Genomic DNA, 15,662 nt, shown 5'->3' with positions numbered 1-15,662 from the left:
ATATTTATTTGCCACATATTGTATTCACCCACTCCTGCAGTAGCCCTTTTGGGTTGCAGTATCCTTAAATAAATAAATAAATAAATAAATAAATAAATAAATAAATAAATAAATAAATATGTTCTTCGTGTTCACAATGGGACTGATCTTACGAGAGTGCAAGCGTCATTTATTCCGCGATTTCCTGTGAACAGTCTGGAAAGTGCATCGAAATAGCCTTTCTGGCGCATCTGTTATGGCTGATCAACTCACATCGCATATCTAATGGCCAAAATTTTGCAGATGTTACCGACGCGGTGCATTTGAATAAAGAAACAATAAAGCGCTTTTCGCCTTGGTACCTCTGATATCCCCTTCACCTTTTCTTTGCGTTTAGATACCTCCAACATGCTCTTACTGAAGAAGCCTTCGATATTTGGCTCCATTGGTGTAAGATTGCCTTGTTTGAGTATTAAGCTCACCAAAGCGGTGAACGCAAACAAGGCTAAGAAGAAAGAAAGTAACAACTCCACATCTAGTGCTGCTGATAAAAGATATTTGCGTCCAAGTAGTCTGGCGTGCGTTTGTTGTGCCCCTTGCTTTCATGAACAACGTCCGCATTTCACATAGCAGAAAAATGTTGGAGAGGAGGTGGTTATCTTTTAATAAACAAAACTGTTAGTTTGGCTACTAAAGACGGGACAGGAGGTGGACACCACGACGTTAACCACAGGCTGAGCCAAGAAGAAGAAGATTCTGAGCGTGAAGGTTGTGCAACGAATACCTTCAAAATTCAGTAAAATGCAAATAGTGTGCAAGCAGTCTTTTCCTGGCTGCGACTGCGGTGTTCATCATGATAAAAAGGCGTCCTTATGGTGCACGATACTGCACCAGAACTTCCTTCACCTCTCTTTTTCGTTGTTTAGGTGTAAGGAACATTCATTCTAAGTCTCGAACCACTGTTCAAGAAATAAACGGTGAGAAAATAAAAAAAATACCACATCTTGAGCTCCCATTTTTAAAGCCATAATAGATATAAGGCTTTTCGTCATGTCCATCATGTTTCTTTTACTTTTAAATATGGTTTACACTTTTCCTCTTTTAGCACGGTCCCCCTAATAAAAGAAGGAGACATTAGCACTTGGTTTCGCCCGTATGAGCTAAACACTCACGGCGTACGCAGACGGGAGGTAAGTTAATTCCGAAACGTCCAACGTCTGCGGGTGGGCCGTTGTTAGCGGGAATAAGCGCGAAAGAGAAGACCAACCAAAGATAAACAACTGATAACGAAGACTTCGCTCCTCTCCAGGTCGGAACCGTTTCCTGAAATCAGATCACCGATGATTCTAAATCTTGTTTGCCCGGCCACGACACTACACTCTCCCGAGAAGAGAACCATCTCAGCAGGATAGAGCCCCCGAAGCACAGGAAATGGTGGGGAAGGGGGAGGGGGAGGAGGGAAAGATGGGAGGAAGATGGAAAAGTCCCGTACGCATCTCCCGCAGAGCTCGGTCCTGGGAAGCGAATGCTAGACACTAACCCTGCCAACGCGAGCACAAGACCGGCGCTGCAAGAAGCCGGCCGAAATAAAGAACCCGCGTGGGCAGCCAGCCAGGCAAGCCCGAGCCGGTAAAAGCAGCAGCAGCAACCCACGTCTCCTGCCCTAATGGAATTCTTCTTCGGGTGCATCGCTGCTGGCCTCCTCAAAACCGACCGGTTGGCCGGCTTGGAGCAATCAATAACCTATAAAAGGATAAGTGCTTAGCCTCTCGTCTCCGCCGGTTGTATGTACACGCACCGTAAGAAAAACACGATCTTTCTCTCTCTCTCTCTCTTTCTTGAGCTCCCGCACCACTTCTCAACGCGAGTGCCTGCATCTTCTCTATCCCGGTGCAGCTGATACTGCTGCTTTCCTTCTCTCGTGCTCATCTCTATCTTCTTCTTTTCTGTCTCCAGACTTTCCCTACTTCTCTGCTCTTCTGCGTTTCGTCTGCTTACGACCCAAGCATTCTTGGTCCGGCGCCGCTTCCTTTGCCAGGTTTTTTTTTTACACAACCTTAATAAGTAATTCCACATCACTTCGTGGTTTCACCACCGAAACAACTATATACATATACATTCGTTCCTGCCCACTCTTACGCCTCCTTCAATTCTGTCCTGCTTGACGTGCCTCCGTGAGGAAGGCGATTCAGGTGGCTTCTGCTGTTTCGGACGCGAGCACTACTACTTCGATTGGTGTGTGGAATTGGGATGGGAGAAGAGCCAGCCACAACAGCGCTGGTTCTTTTGGGACCCTTGCACCGATCGCGATCGCTGAGAGAGAGCCTAGCCACATTCCAGTCACGATACACCGCGAGCTCCGGCTCACAGGGACGGGAGGCTTCGCCCGCGGCGGAGTGAAACAGACTCCGCGGGCAAGAGCCAACGTCCATCCAAAGGAGAGCGCAGTCCAGACATTCGCTATTTGCAGCGGGCTTCGTTCAGATCGCCGTTGCTCGTCACGTCGCACGCAACTTCTGGGTGCGTGGTGTCCGGGAAGCGAAGTCATTACATTTCCGCCTCGGCCCCGAAAGTAGTGAACACCCTGTGGAGCCATCGCGAAGATGTCTGAAAAATGTTCGCAAACGATTGAAACACGTACGTTTTCATCATCATCGTCACCTTTTTTTTTATGTCCACTGCAGGACGAAGGCCTCTCCCTGCAATCTCCAATTACTCCTGTCTTGCGCTAGCCGATTAAAACTTGCGCCTGCAAATTTCCTAATTTCATAACCTTACATAGTTTTCATTCGCCCTCGACTGCGCTTCCCTTCCCATAGCACCCATTCTGTAATTCTAAAAATTGACCGGTTATCTACCCTACGCATTACATGCCCTGCCCAGCTCCACTTTTTTCTCTTAATGTCAACTAGAATATCAGCTATCCCCGTTAACTCTTTGATCCGAACCACTCTCTGCCTGTCTCTTAATATTACACTTAACATTTTTCGTTCCATCACTCTCTACGCGGCTCTTACCTTGTTCTCGATCTTTTCTGTTAACCTCCAAGTTTCTGCACCATATGTTAGCACCCCTAGAATGCAATAATTTTACCCTTTTCTTTTCAACGACAGTGGTAAGCTCCCAGTCAGGATTTGGTAATTCCTGCCGTGTTCACTCCAACTCATGTTTATTTTTCTGTAAATGTCCTTCTCTAGGTCATGGTGCCCAGTGATTAACAGACCTAGATAAACGTACTCTTATACAGATTCTAGAGGGTGAGTGGCAATTCTGAATTCTTGCTCCCTTGCCAGGCTATAGAATATTATCTTTGTCTTCTGCATACTAATCTTCAATCCGATTCCTACAATCTCTCGGTTAAGGTCCTCAATCATTTGTTGTAATTCGCCCCCAGTGTTTTTGAATAGAACAATGTCACCTGAAAACCAAAGGTTATCGAGATATTCGCTGTTGATACTCACTCCTAAGCCTTCCCAGTCTAACAGCTTGAATACTTCTTCTAAGCAGGCAGTGAATACATTGGAGAGATTGTGTCACCTTGCCTGACCCCTTTCTTGATAGCTAACTTTCTAGTTCTTTTGAAGAGAACCAAGGTGGCTGTGGAATCTTTGTAGCTATTTCCCAAGATCCTCACGTACTGCAGTAAAACAGCGCCTTGTCCTGTCTTTGTTCCTTCCTAGTGTGCCGTCACTGTTGGCGCTTCATCTTTTGGATCCTCACGTATGCCTCCTGTAGTCCTTGATTACGCAATACCTCTATGACTGCTAGTATCTCTACTGAATTAAATGCTTCTTCGTAATCTACAAAATCCATATAGAGAGGTTGATTGTACTCCGCAGATTTTTTGGATGAGCTGATTGATGACATGAATGTGATCCATTGTAGAATATACATTCCTGAAACCAGTGTGTTCTTTTGGTCGATTGAAGCCAAGTATTGCCCCGATTCCATTAGAAATTACCTTGCTGAATATATTATACAATACTGTAACTAAGCTTATCGGCCTATTATTTTTCAATTCTTTAACGCCTCCCTTTTTGTGGATTAGCATAATATTAGCATTGTTCCAGCACTGTTGTACACTTGAAGTCTTGAGGCATTGCGTATGCAGGGCCGCAAGCTTTTCAAACATGATATCTCCTCCATCTTTTATTAAATCGACTTTGATTTCATCTTCTCCTGCCGCTTTTCTCCGGGTCATGCCTTGCAAGGTCCCTCTAACTTGATCGCTAGTTATAGAAGAAAACCTCTGTATCCTCCTCATCACTACTTCGAATCAAGGTAGCGTGGATCCTCTGATACATTCTGATAGTTAGCTGATTTGTTGTGCAGCCATCGTGAAGAAACCTGAAAAAATGTTTACTAACGATTGAAACACTTACGTTCTGATAGTTACCTTATTCGTTTTGCTATCTGTGGAGCCATCGCGAAGATCTTTGCAAATGTCAATCAACGGTTGAAACAAGTATGTTCTGATAGTTAACTGATTTGTTGTTACACCCCGTGGACCCATCGGGAAGATGCATGAAAAATGTTCACCAACGGTTGAAACACGTACGTTATGATAGTTAAGTGATTTGTTCTTGCGCACTATGGAGCCATCGCGAGGATATCTAGACAGAGTTCATAAACGGTTGCAAGAAAAGTGCGTTATGACTGCGCCCTTTTTATTGCACCTCACGGAGGGGGGGGTCATCGCGAATATACCTCAAAGATGTTTACGAACGGTTCAAATAAGTACGTCTAATAGTTAACAATTGTGTTGTTGAAGCCTTTCGGGATGGTTCTTTAGGTTCAGTGTTGGTTGTACAGACCTTTTCCCGGCCATGGCCATATGTGAACCAATGCCATTCCCTGATCATGATATAGTATTGTTTTTCTTTTCGAGATAAGCTTGCGTGTAAATGTTTGTTGCTAAGGCGTCCGAATATAAGATGCGTTAAATTTTCATTCGCGAGCACTGCTGGAGGCACTGTTTTTAGCTAACGAGCGTTGGCGTTCACAGCGCATCATGGGCAGTCCAGGACGACAAATCTGAAAGAGCCTCCGCCCTTCCTGCCAGCCCCCTCAAAAAAGGCAACATTACACCTCCGTTCAGCAAGAAGGCTTGAAAGAAGCTAAGCCATCGCGTGCTAATTTTTCTTGTTCTGACATTTAAAAAAGCTAAGCGGACTGAACTATGCAGACTCCACGAATGTTGCACCAAATAAATACTGTGGTTGATTTCAAGCAAATGCAACTAATGATTAGCTCTTTATTTAGTTGAAGTTCCTGAACCGTACTAGACTTCACGTCAGTGCAATGTTTATATCTTGCTTTTGATGAAAAAAGAAGCTAGCGCGTAGTATATCTGGGCAGAATGGCTGCAAAATTGACCTCAATGGCGCGCATGTAACACTTCGAAGCAGAAGGCGAGCGTGCCAGTTTGCGATAAAAATATAGGTGACCGCGATGGTGCCAATAACCGATCCGTATGAGATATTACTTGTAAGTATATCTTCCCTGCACTCATCTCCTCCCGTCTTTCATTAACTTACCTTACAACCTTTTGTGTGTCACATCCCACAATCAAAATTTGCTTTTAGGTTGGTTTAACCTCACAGTATGTCTTACTGCGGCAAAGCACGCTATACAGGACTACAGGGCTCCGGAGTGCCACTTTTTGCTGTCTTAAGCATTCCATGTCAGAATGCAGGTATTTCTAGAACATTTACCGCCTTAGTTGTTCTATTTGAGAGTTATGCCACATTACCTGAGTTGAAATAATGAAATCGAGGCGCATATATTTGAAACGGGTGGTCCGTTCGGGTTATAACTTCGTAGGCATCGACAGAGGGTTTCCGTTAGGCGAGCGGTTGCCCACATTACACATGATTGAGCGGGCGTGTGGAAAACCATGATTATTGCAGTTTTAAATTTAAAACATTGTGACAAAAATACAGAAAATAGAGTGTAAATTTTTAAATTCATAAACTGTTAATGTTAGGACTAAGATGACATAACGTACATCAATTTAGGAAATATGGCATTATGTACTGCGCAGTAAGTATTGTACACAAAGTAATGTACTGTGGTAATGTACTGTGCAATTGAACACCTGTGACCGCAATGATATCAACACTTCCTTCGGTAACGCGTTCACTTGTTGAGGCGGTTCATTCTTGCTTCGCTGTCTCTCATGCGAGCCATGGGCACCAACGAAGCATCAATTAATTATCAATTTTGTGTTTTATCTTGAAATAGGTTAAAATATCTACACTGAATAGCATCAAGCAGTTGAAAGTCACTCAACAACTATTCGCATGTTAATTTGTCATGAGCATTTAGTGGCCATGACTGAGATGTGCTCTAGGAAAAATAAAAGAGATGTTGGAGAAATTATCTACAATTATTTTCAACCTACGCGAATAGTTGCATATATTTAGAGAGTTATTCGTTTTTATTAAAGGAGCGATGCCCTTGCAGTTGTATATTTGTTGCAGTAAGGACAGTTAGATGCCGTTTCTTGCTTCATTGGAGATTTTTAGCTTGTCCGTAATGTTTGCAGAATGCAGGGTTACTGGAGAGGCGTACGGCAGAAGCAACATTGGTAGCGACATGTTGTGGAGCAGAGTTTAACCACAGACCACACAAGGCTAATACTGCGGTGGCTTGCCATGTTCAGCTGAACTACTTTCGCAAAGCGTCGGTAGTGGCATAATAGCTAAAATGCACTCGTCTAATGATTTCGGTTCGACGAGAACACTCCCGTGACATGAAATTTTTCACACGCATTGTAGTTCCTGAAAGCGTCACAACATGCTGCTACCACCTTTACTATACTGCCGTCCACGGCTGCGGTAATACGTACGTAATAAGGGGATTACGTACAATTTAACACTCTATTGAGTAATTCTGTACAGAACACAACACTGAACCAGCACATCCGAAGCGATGCCGGACCCTTCTCCTACAGCCACCACACGGGGAGAGGGCGGTGGGAGAAGAGGAGGGCAATCCATACCAAATGCTCCACCACAGCATTTAAACCTTCAGACGCCCTAAAGCTCTGGCACGGCAGCACGTGTGTCTCAAACTGCCCGTTTGCGATCTCGCCACGAATGGGCCACGCAGCTCGGTTGCGCTAATGCGCGTGCCTTTGCACACATGGCCTCCGCTGCGATCTCGGAGGCTATGCTTTGAATCGGTGGCTATATATATACATATATATATATATATATATCATAAGAAGCCAACAAACACTGACCCCAAGGTCAACATAGGGGAAATTACTTGCGCTTAATAAATGAAATGAAGAAACTATGAATTAATGGAAATTAAAGTGGATGAAAAAACAACTTGCCGCAGGTGGGAACCGAACCCACAACCTTCGCATTTCGCGTGCGATGCTCTACCAATTGAGCTACCGCGGCGCTGTTTCCCCATCCACTTTCTTGGGTATTTATGTGTCCTAGTAGAACCCTGGGAGTGCTAGCCAGCGCCACCACTCACAGACCTTGGCGGCGGACGTCGAACGTCCTTCTTTGCCGCAGGCGTCACGAGAACGTGATCTTTTTGGGTGAAGACAACTGGCCAATAAACCCACATATGCTACCTGAAGGCATCAATGTTGCTGGATGTTGTTTCATCCACTTTAATTTCCATTAATTTATCGTTTCTTCATTTCATTTATTAAGCGCAAGTAATTTCCCCTATGTTGTCCTTGGGGTCAGTGTTTGTTGGCTTCTTATGATATGACTAATAAAATCGGGCCCCTCGGTTAACCCCCTTTCTTCTCGTTTATTACATAACGAGGGTCTCGAATCCGGCAACATTGATGCCTTCAGGTAGCATATGTGGGTTTATTGGCCAGTTGTCTTCACCCAAAAAGATCACGTTCTCGTGACGCCTGCGGCAAAGAAGGACGTTCGACGTCCGCCGCCAAGGTCTGTGAGTGGTGGCGCTGGCTAGCACTCCCAGGGTTCTACTAGGACACATAAATACCCAAGAAAGTGGATGGGGAAACAGCGCCACGGTAGCTCAATTGGTAGAGCATCGCACGCGAAATGCGAAGGTTGTGGGTTCGATTCCCACCTGCGGCAAGTTGTTTTTTCATCCACTTTAATTTCCAATAATTTATCGTTTCTTCATTTCATTTATTAGGCGCAAGTAATTTCCCCTATGTTGTCCTTGGGGTCAGTGTTTGTTGGCTTCTTATGATATGACTAATAAAATCGGGCCCCTCGGTTAGCCCCCTTTCTTCTTTTCTTCTTCTATATCACTTGTTGCTTCATTGCGTAATTCGTTATAGTGAGCAGAGCCGTTCGTCAATGCATCAGTGCGTTAGCGATATGGAGACAGCATCTGCGTCTTGAATGGGTATAATCGTTCGCGCTCACCGACAAACGCTCTCCGCTGTTCTAGAGCACGCACTTTTTTGCATCAACAGCGTCTTCGTATCCACGGTAAGTTCAACTTTCGACAATCAACCGCCGGCTACGGAGACGGGCGCAAGCCTCAGTAGAAAGTTATATTTTCATATGATAGGCACGAAACTACGCATCTAGACTTTAACGTCCCTTAAGGCATAAATTCGATTCTCTAAGTGACCACGTCTAGATGAAACATCGCGTGTCACCATCGTCTTTTTTGTGTTGCCTATGGTAACGTTCAGTATATTTTTTTTCACGAAGACACAATGTTGAAATGGATAAAAAGAGGCTCCTGGATCCGCAGTTCACTCACGTCGTCTTACCAAACTCCAGCTAATATTCTTCTTTTTTTACTTTATCCGTGAGAGAGCTACGCAGCTTGAAGAGGCATCGAGGTCTATAATCCACCGCGATCAGGAAAATAAGAAAGAATGAAGCGAAAATGAGGGCAGGGCAGGAAAATCTAGGCCACCTTCGCTCTCGCTTGTCACAGCCGTAGGTGGCTCCCTTTTTCCTTTATCCCTCTCATCCCTGGTACATCTATCCCTCCTCTTGATAACCTCCTCTGATCAGTCATCGAGACGCGGGCAATTTCGGGGCGGGGGGGGGGGGGGGGATTTCTTTTCGTCGCGCCCTCCTTCCGCTGATGCCAGCTAAGTGCGGACCTTGCCTCTTGATCAATCTTTCCTGTCCGAGTTCAGGTATACACGAGTCTATCGTATCCCACTCTTCGTAGGTCCGCCTGATGATGGCCAGACACGCACGCCGTTAGACTTCCGCTTGGGGCAAAGTTTGTTTGGTTAGTCGCTTCAGTGAAGACCGCACTCCGCTTATACAACTTTTATCTTTTAGACGCCGTGGGCGGCGCCGTTATTGTGTCCACAGAAGTTCAGACAACCTCGGCCATGCTAAAATATTTAAGCCAACGAAAAAAAAAAAACACGTTATTGTTCTTGGAATTTTCTAGATTGCCCCTTCTTTTTGCTTTGAAGGCTTTTAAGTACTTTATCACCGTCATTCGTTGTAATAAATTCGGAAAATCTTTGCCTAGCGCAACCAATAGCAGCATCAGCTTCGCGCTTCTTCTCCGCCCCCTTAAGCATATGTTTTGAGCGAAACTTCACATGCTCTAGTGCCATCTAGAATTCGTACAACCATGTATAGGCGGGGCAGCTTTCCACTGGGACTACATGTCGCAATTAAGCACGCAGATATCTCCTTGTCACCAAGTTACCGTCTAGTCCATCAATAACGTGTTTATGAGGCTCTGCTACTACTTATTTATTTCCACTGAGCATTTCCCGTGTACTTTGCTCGTTATATATGACCAGCTTACGAAAACCGCTTTCGAAAAAAAAAAAAAAGCGGCTACAAGAGAAATGAAAGACGACGCAATCGCTTCTCGCGGTTTCGCGTTTTAGGCTCGGTCTACACACTTTTGGTGATAAAGATGTCATTGCCACTGAATGAAGCAAAGTTTCGTGAAAAGGCGCGCGAAGCAGAGCCCCAGCTTGCTGCCGCCGTGTGGAGAGCAAAGACGCTCCAGCTTTTAGCGCGCGAATGGTTCTCAATGAGTTGCCCCGAAGGAAGCTATCGCGCGTGCCTGCTCCGTTACCAGAAACTTCCAGTTTATCTCCTCTCGTCTTTTCCCGTCCTGCGGGCTTCTCGCCTTCGCCTCGGACTCCTCTTAATCAACGCCCATAACACACGCAAGCCCTCGGGGCAGTTGCATGCGCATCAAGCCCCGATACGCTGACGAACCACAAAGATTCCCTAGAATCTTGGATGACGTCAGCCGAGTGCGAACGCTCTCGCCGCCGCAGTCGTCGCTGTTTCTGGCTCCGTTCGTGCGAAGCCGAATTCTGAGACGCGGAAGACAGAAATGGAGGCAAGAAAAAAATGACAACAGCACAAGTAAATAAGCGAGTGGCAATATCGAAGCATGCGGCTGGTGGCGTGTGCTCATCCGGGGGTTTAATGAAACCTTGGTTGCTCTTTCCCCAAGGGTGCTATGGCTCATTAGCCACCGGTGCAGCAGCAGCGTGCGTCGCCAACCACCGTGGTACCACACAGTTAGTCGAAGGCGTATTTTGAACTTTGTTTGCAGCACTATGCCTTTTTTCGCTCTGCAAAAAAAAAAGAAAAAAAGAAGAAGAGCACGTGCGACGTGCGTTTCCTCTGACGCCGCTTTTAGGAGAAGGTACTCGCGAAGTCGTGAAGGATGTGCAGGATTTTTCTTCCCGTTTACAGCGGGCTGCTTCAACGAACTTTATGAGCAGATGTAAGCGCTGGAAACGTTGGGGTGAGAAACCGGTGGGAAACAGATTTTTCTACCTTTGAAGTGCCTGTTAACGGCCTCCATTCCTCTGGAGCTGGGCATGTAGGTTTATATTAGGTGAGAACCGCGGCGTGACTTGGACGAAGACGGGAGAGCATAACAGACACACATTGGATTAGAAGTAGTCCTGTGCACCTGCACTTTCCTATATTTGTACCAGTTGCACCACGTTTTTTCCAGTCCTCACCGTTTGAACTGACGCCGTCCGTGCTATTGTATAGTTTGCTTTTGGGAGCACTCGGGCTCTAGAAGGTGCGACCATTAGTCTCAGAGACTGAATGACACAGAAATTTGCAACGTCCCAGTACAAAGTCGATCCGACATAATAGACCGGTTTGCAGTTATAATAAAACCAGTTATTTGTATTTGAATTCATTCACAAAGAACTACATGTCATTGTAGAAGACTTATTAAACTTTTAATCGTCCTATACTGAAAGAACATTTTTCACATATCTACTTCCTCTCTAAAGAAAGGAACAAAATAAATAAATAATAATAATTATGACAGCACAAGATTCCAGCGCATTTGTTCTCTCTCACTCTCTCTCTCTCTTATTTTACGACATTATTCAAGTTTCACTGAGAACACTGTTCCTGATTATCGTTATCGTTTTGATTTGCAAATCAGTCAAACTTTAGGTGACGTGCTCACTTTATGCGCCGGTTCTTTATTGAAACCTCAGCTTTTTTAAAGTTAATACACCCTGACTGCCGTTGTAAGTTAACATAAGACGAGCTTAAAGCTGTTTTATTTGTCGCAGCTTCGCTACGCTAACATATGTGGACTCCTCGGCTAAACGCCGAGAAAGATTACGTGTTGACAGCAAAGACCCTATTTAAGAAAATAGTGGAACAAGGCTGGCTTTCTCGTAGCGCACAATTGCCGGAGATATGGCGGCCGGCTTATTTTATAGTGAACTTTTATTGATAACTTGCATTTAACATGGTGGGTATGAATGCACTAAAGCAATGGCAATGCAATATTATCTTATAAAGCAACGTTTTATTAACGCGTGCTGACAATAATATGGGCAATGTGCACTGCGAGAAAGTCACCTTCTGCGAATTATTTACCCGGGCAATGTAGTTGGGAAACACTAAACCTTTTCAAAAATATTTTTTAGATAAGCCATTACTACAAAATATCTGCGGATTCCACACACTGTGGGAAACGAATAAGCGAAGCTTTGTATGCTGTTTGCTTTGACTGACGACAATTAGCGCTGACTTTGGCGGTGAATGCGTAATTTCTTCAGCGTTTAGTCCAATACGAGAGTGGTGAGTTGATGTAAAACGTTACCTTGTGCGCACCACTGCTGTTTGTCTGCGTAGTCCACAGAACACAAGGGGAGACGTGTTCGCCTGAGGCGTTGTTGTGCGTCATTGTTCATAATCTCTGAGAGTTGAGCATTATCATTGCATTACATGTCACATCTCATCGTGGCCGACGTAGTAAACCTGAACTGAATTATGGCATTGTAGGTAACTCAATCCTTTATTATAAAATTGTGTGTATAGATTTTATAGATACATTCGTGTCTGCACCCCGTTTCGCTGTGTGCCGAAGACGCTCGCGTTCGGTGGGACGCGTCTTTCGGGCCTGGGTGTCCTCGACGCTGAGTGTGCGTTTTGGCGCCTGGCACGTGTTTGCGTGCTTCTTCTGCATACGTGGCCAACACGCTGTTGAGACGCCAGCGCCAAGCGCTTTCTTCAGGCTACGGACAACTGTAATGTTTCCACTATCATAGCCCAGCACGCGACTTCCATAGCCCAATACCTGCATTTTTGCCGCAAGGGAAAGCAAGCACAGCAAGTTCCATACCCACAAACTACGCATCCCGGCCCGCGGCGGCGACAGCCGGATGGATGGATGTTATGAGCGTCGCCTTTGTGACGGTGCGGTGAGTTGCGCCACCAAGCTCTTGTTATTTGATTGCCTAATGTCCTACCTATCTTAAAGAAGAAAAGGAAAGAAAACCCACGATGAATTCGCATAACCAAAGCTTCTGAACCCCTATTGTGAACTTTGTTTTTGTACGCCCTCCATTGTTTGTCGTTTCGCTACTTTTCTTACACCAATCTTTCAATCGCGTTTTACTCATATCTATTGCGGACATGTTTACTTTCCTCCCTGCTATCGCTGAACCCAAGGGTTTCAAGGATGCCAGTGATTCCCAAGTCGACCGCTGGGCGGATGTATTCACATTCTAATAAAACACGCTCCATCGCTTCCCTAGCTTTACCACAGCCAAACGCATGCTTCTCCATCCTTCTTATATCTCGGTTTATAAATGCGTGTTCTAAGCCATCCTGATCTCGCTTCGAAAAGTAATGAGCTTCCCTTTCATTTATCATAAATTGTTTCTTTCCTGATTTCGTTTTTTCCTCTTAAGTAGTTACTCATGGCAGGTTTCTTTTCCATTGCCGCCACCCATGAGATTATCTCAGCCTCTCTGACTTCCCGCTAGACATCCTGTGATGCTGTGTGCTCACCACACAGGCTGCATACTTGCTGGTAAGCTTCGTAATTCTTCTATTCCAGTGTGAATTAATGTTATTCCTGCACAAATACCTGAACACTCTCCCAGCCCATTGCCCTTATTCCATATTTCTCAGTTTGTCTTCATATAAAATATTATTGTGAGCTTCCCTCACTTCAAAACTTGTCCAGCCCATATCACCCTGTACACTTTCATTTGTAGTCTTCCCGTGAGCATCCATTGCGGGGCGTCCCAGTGACCTTTGGTTCCCATTGAGTCCTGATTGTACCCCTGATTTAAAGATAACAACCGCATTTCCTAATGTAAGTCCTGGAACCACTACACCTTTCCACATACCCTGGAGCACTTCGTACCTATTGTATCCCCAAAGCGCTGTGTGTTTCCTTATGGTCGCATTTCTCTTCCCCTTTACTGTTATACATTTATCTGTGTTTTCATATATCTATTGCCTTCGTTTATTCATAACCCAAGGACATTTATATTCTTTTATGCGAGTTATTTGCTGGCCCGGTATTGTCACTGTCTGTTCGCTGTTTTAATTTAGTACCACAACACCTGAGTTTTAACGCTAAATTTCAACCCAACCTATCGCCTTCCTGTCCACAGATATTAGCATAAATTATTATTATTATATTATTAATATTAATATTATTATTAGCATAGTAGCAAATTATGATATTGCATATCACTTTGCGTGTTAGCTAGCAACACAATGTCGTCCGCATAAAACAAACCTGGGAGCTGCTGCTCTACTACTGTACCCGCCTGTTTGTATGAGAGATTAAACCCGATATTACTTCCTACTAGCGCCCTCTCCATCCTTACCATGTACATCATAAAAAGCAGCTGGTATAAAGGGCACCCCTGCCTCAGTCCCTTGTTGAAATCAACTTTCTCCTCACTCCTCATTCCTTCCTATTCAATGCAAACGGTAATTTTTTTGGAAACCACTTCCAAAAGCTATAGACAATCGCCGACTAAGCCTTCCCTTTCCAGAATACCCCACAATATTGACACGCTGACGAAGAAGATGTTTTAATCATCGTCGGAAGAAGACGATGTCCTGGTCTTCGCGCGCTGTCTACCGTCTTGTCAGCTGCTATAATTATTGTAAATATTCTGTAAATACACGTCTGACTATTTTTAACCCCGTAACAATATGTTGCGGTCTTCGTGGTCATACGCTCCTGTATTGTCTAAAAAGACCACAGATAACGGTCTCGTTTCTACTTTTGATATTTCAATACATTGCGTAAGGAGAACTAAGTTATCATCCAAACGCCTACCTATTCTGAAGCCATTCTGAAGTTCTCCTAAAACGCCATTGCTCTCTGCCTATGCTCGCAGCTTTAACTTTATTGCCTGCACTGCTAACCTGTGTATTACCGATTTAATGGTCAACGGTCTATACGAGTGAATTCTATCCTTTTCCCCCTTACCTTGGTAAACTCAATTAATTCTACTTTGTAGCCAACTGTCTGGCACTCGCCCGTCTTTCAAGCTTTTTTCTACTGCTTTCAACAGAGCTTCCTTTTGGTCTTAGTTCATTAATCAGCCTAACGGGAACCTCGTCTAGCCCTGTGGCTGTGAGCTTAGGAATTTTCTCTTCGACTTTCTTCCAGTTGAAATTTGTCAGCCCCATCTCCTTTTCCATTTGGTTCTCTTTCATGCCCCTTTTTTTCTCAAGTACAACCTCGTCATTGCCTTGGAAAGATTCGGCTGTTATTTTTCCGATGTAATTTAATGCCGCGCCCCTTTCCAATTTGTTTCCATGTTCGTCTAGAATATGTTGTTGTATTGTTGACTTCTTGCCTAGTAAGTTGATGAGGTTCCAACATATTTTGGTGCGGCTTTCTTTTTCTCACGTATTTATGACAACCAACGTTCACTTTCACCTTTTATCTTTGCTTGCACCAGTATTTGAAACAAATTTTTTTCTCCCGGTACATTTCCCATTTTCTCGCTACTACATCTTGCGGCAACTGCGCCTTCTTTTTTTTTTTTTTTGCCTTCCTGTGCTCTCGGGATGCTTTCTCTCGTTCGACGATCACTTCTCGTGTCTCCCTGTTCCACCAGCGTTTCCTTTTCTTTTTTCCTTTCCAATGAACATGTTGTTCTTCTTTCCGTATTTCTGTCATTATCACACTTAGAAGCTCACTATATTCCCGCTGTTTACTTGGCCATTTGCCAAGTTCTTCCTCAACTCTTGTGACTATATTTGTTATTTGTTCAGTGATGAAATTTGGACTGATCATTTTGCGCTCCTCGGTCCCTTTCCCACATGCATATCCCATTTTTAAAATGATGCGTTTATGGTAACTCCCTATGCTTCTATACCCTTTCTCGTCAATCACCATTTCTCTCAACTTATCAGGAATTCCTTCGGTCATCAGACAGTAATCAAGGGTCGATTGCCGGTTTCCCACTTCCC

The 15,662-nt window shown here is 44.5% G+C and overlaps 1 long non-coding RNA gene and 1 other non-coding gene across 2 annotated transcripts in view; one reads left to right on the top strand and one right to left on the bottom strand.

Moving 5' to 3' along the window:
* LOC140216334 (uncharacterized) overlaps positions 1-15,662 on the bottom strand; it is a 181,786-nt gene that overhangs the window by 59,095 nt on the left and 107,029 nt on the right. The gene's annotated exons all lie outside the window — the stretch shown is intronic.
* On the top strand, positions 7,988-8,060 carry TRNAS-CGA (transfer RNA serine (anticodon CGA)). The gene has a single exon. It is a non-coding gene; the product is annotated as a tRNA-Ser (tRNA).

Source organism: Dermacentor andersoni, chromosome 3 (genome assembly GCF_023375885.2).
Source record: "Dermacentor andersoni chromosome 3, qqDerAnde1_hic_scaffold, whole genome shotgun sequence".
Taxonomy (NCBI): domain Eukaryota; kingdom Metazoa; phylum Arthropoda; class Arachnida; order Ixodida; family Ixodidae; genus Dermacentor; species Dermacentor andersoni.
This window is presented reverse-complemented; position numbering and strand designations above follow the sequence as displayed.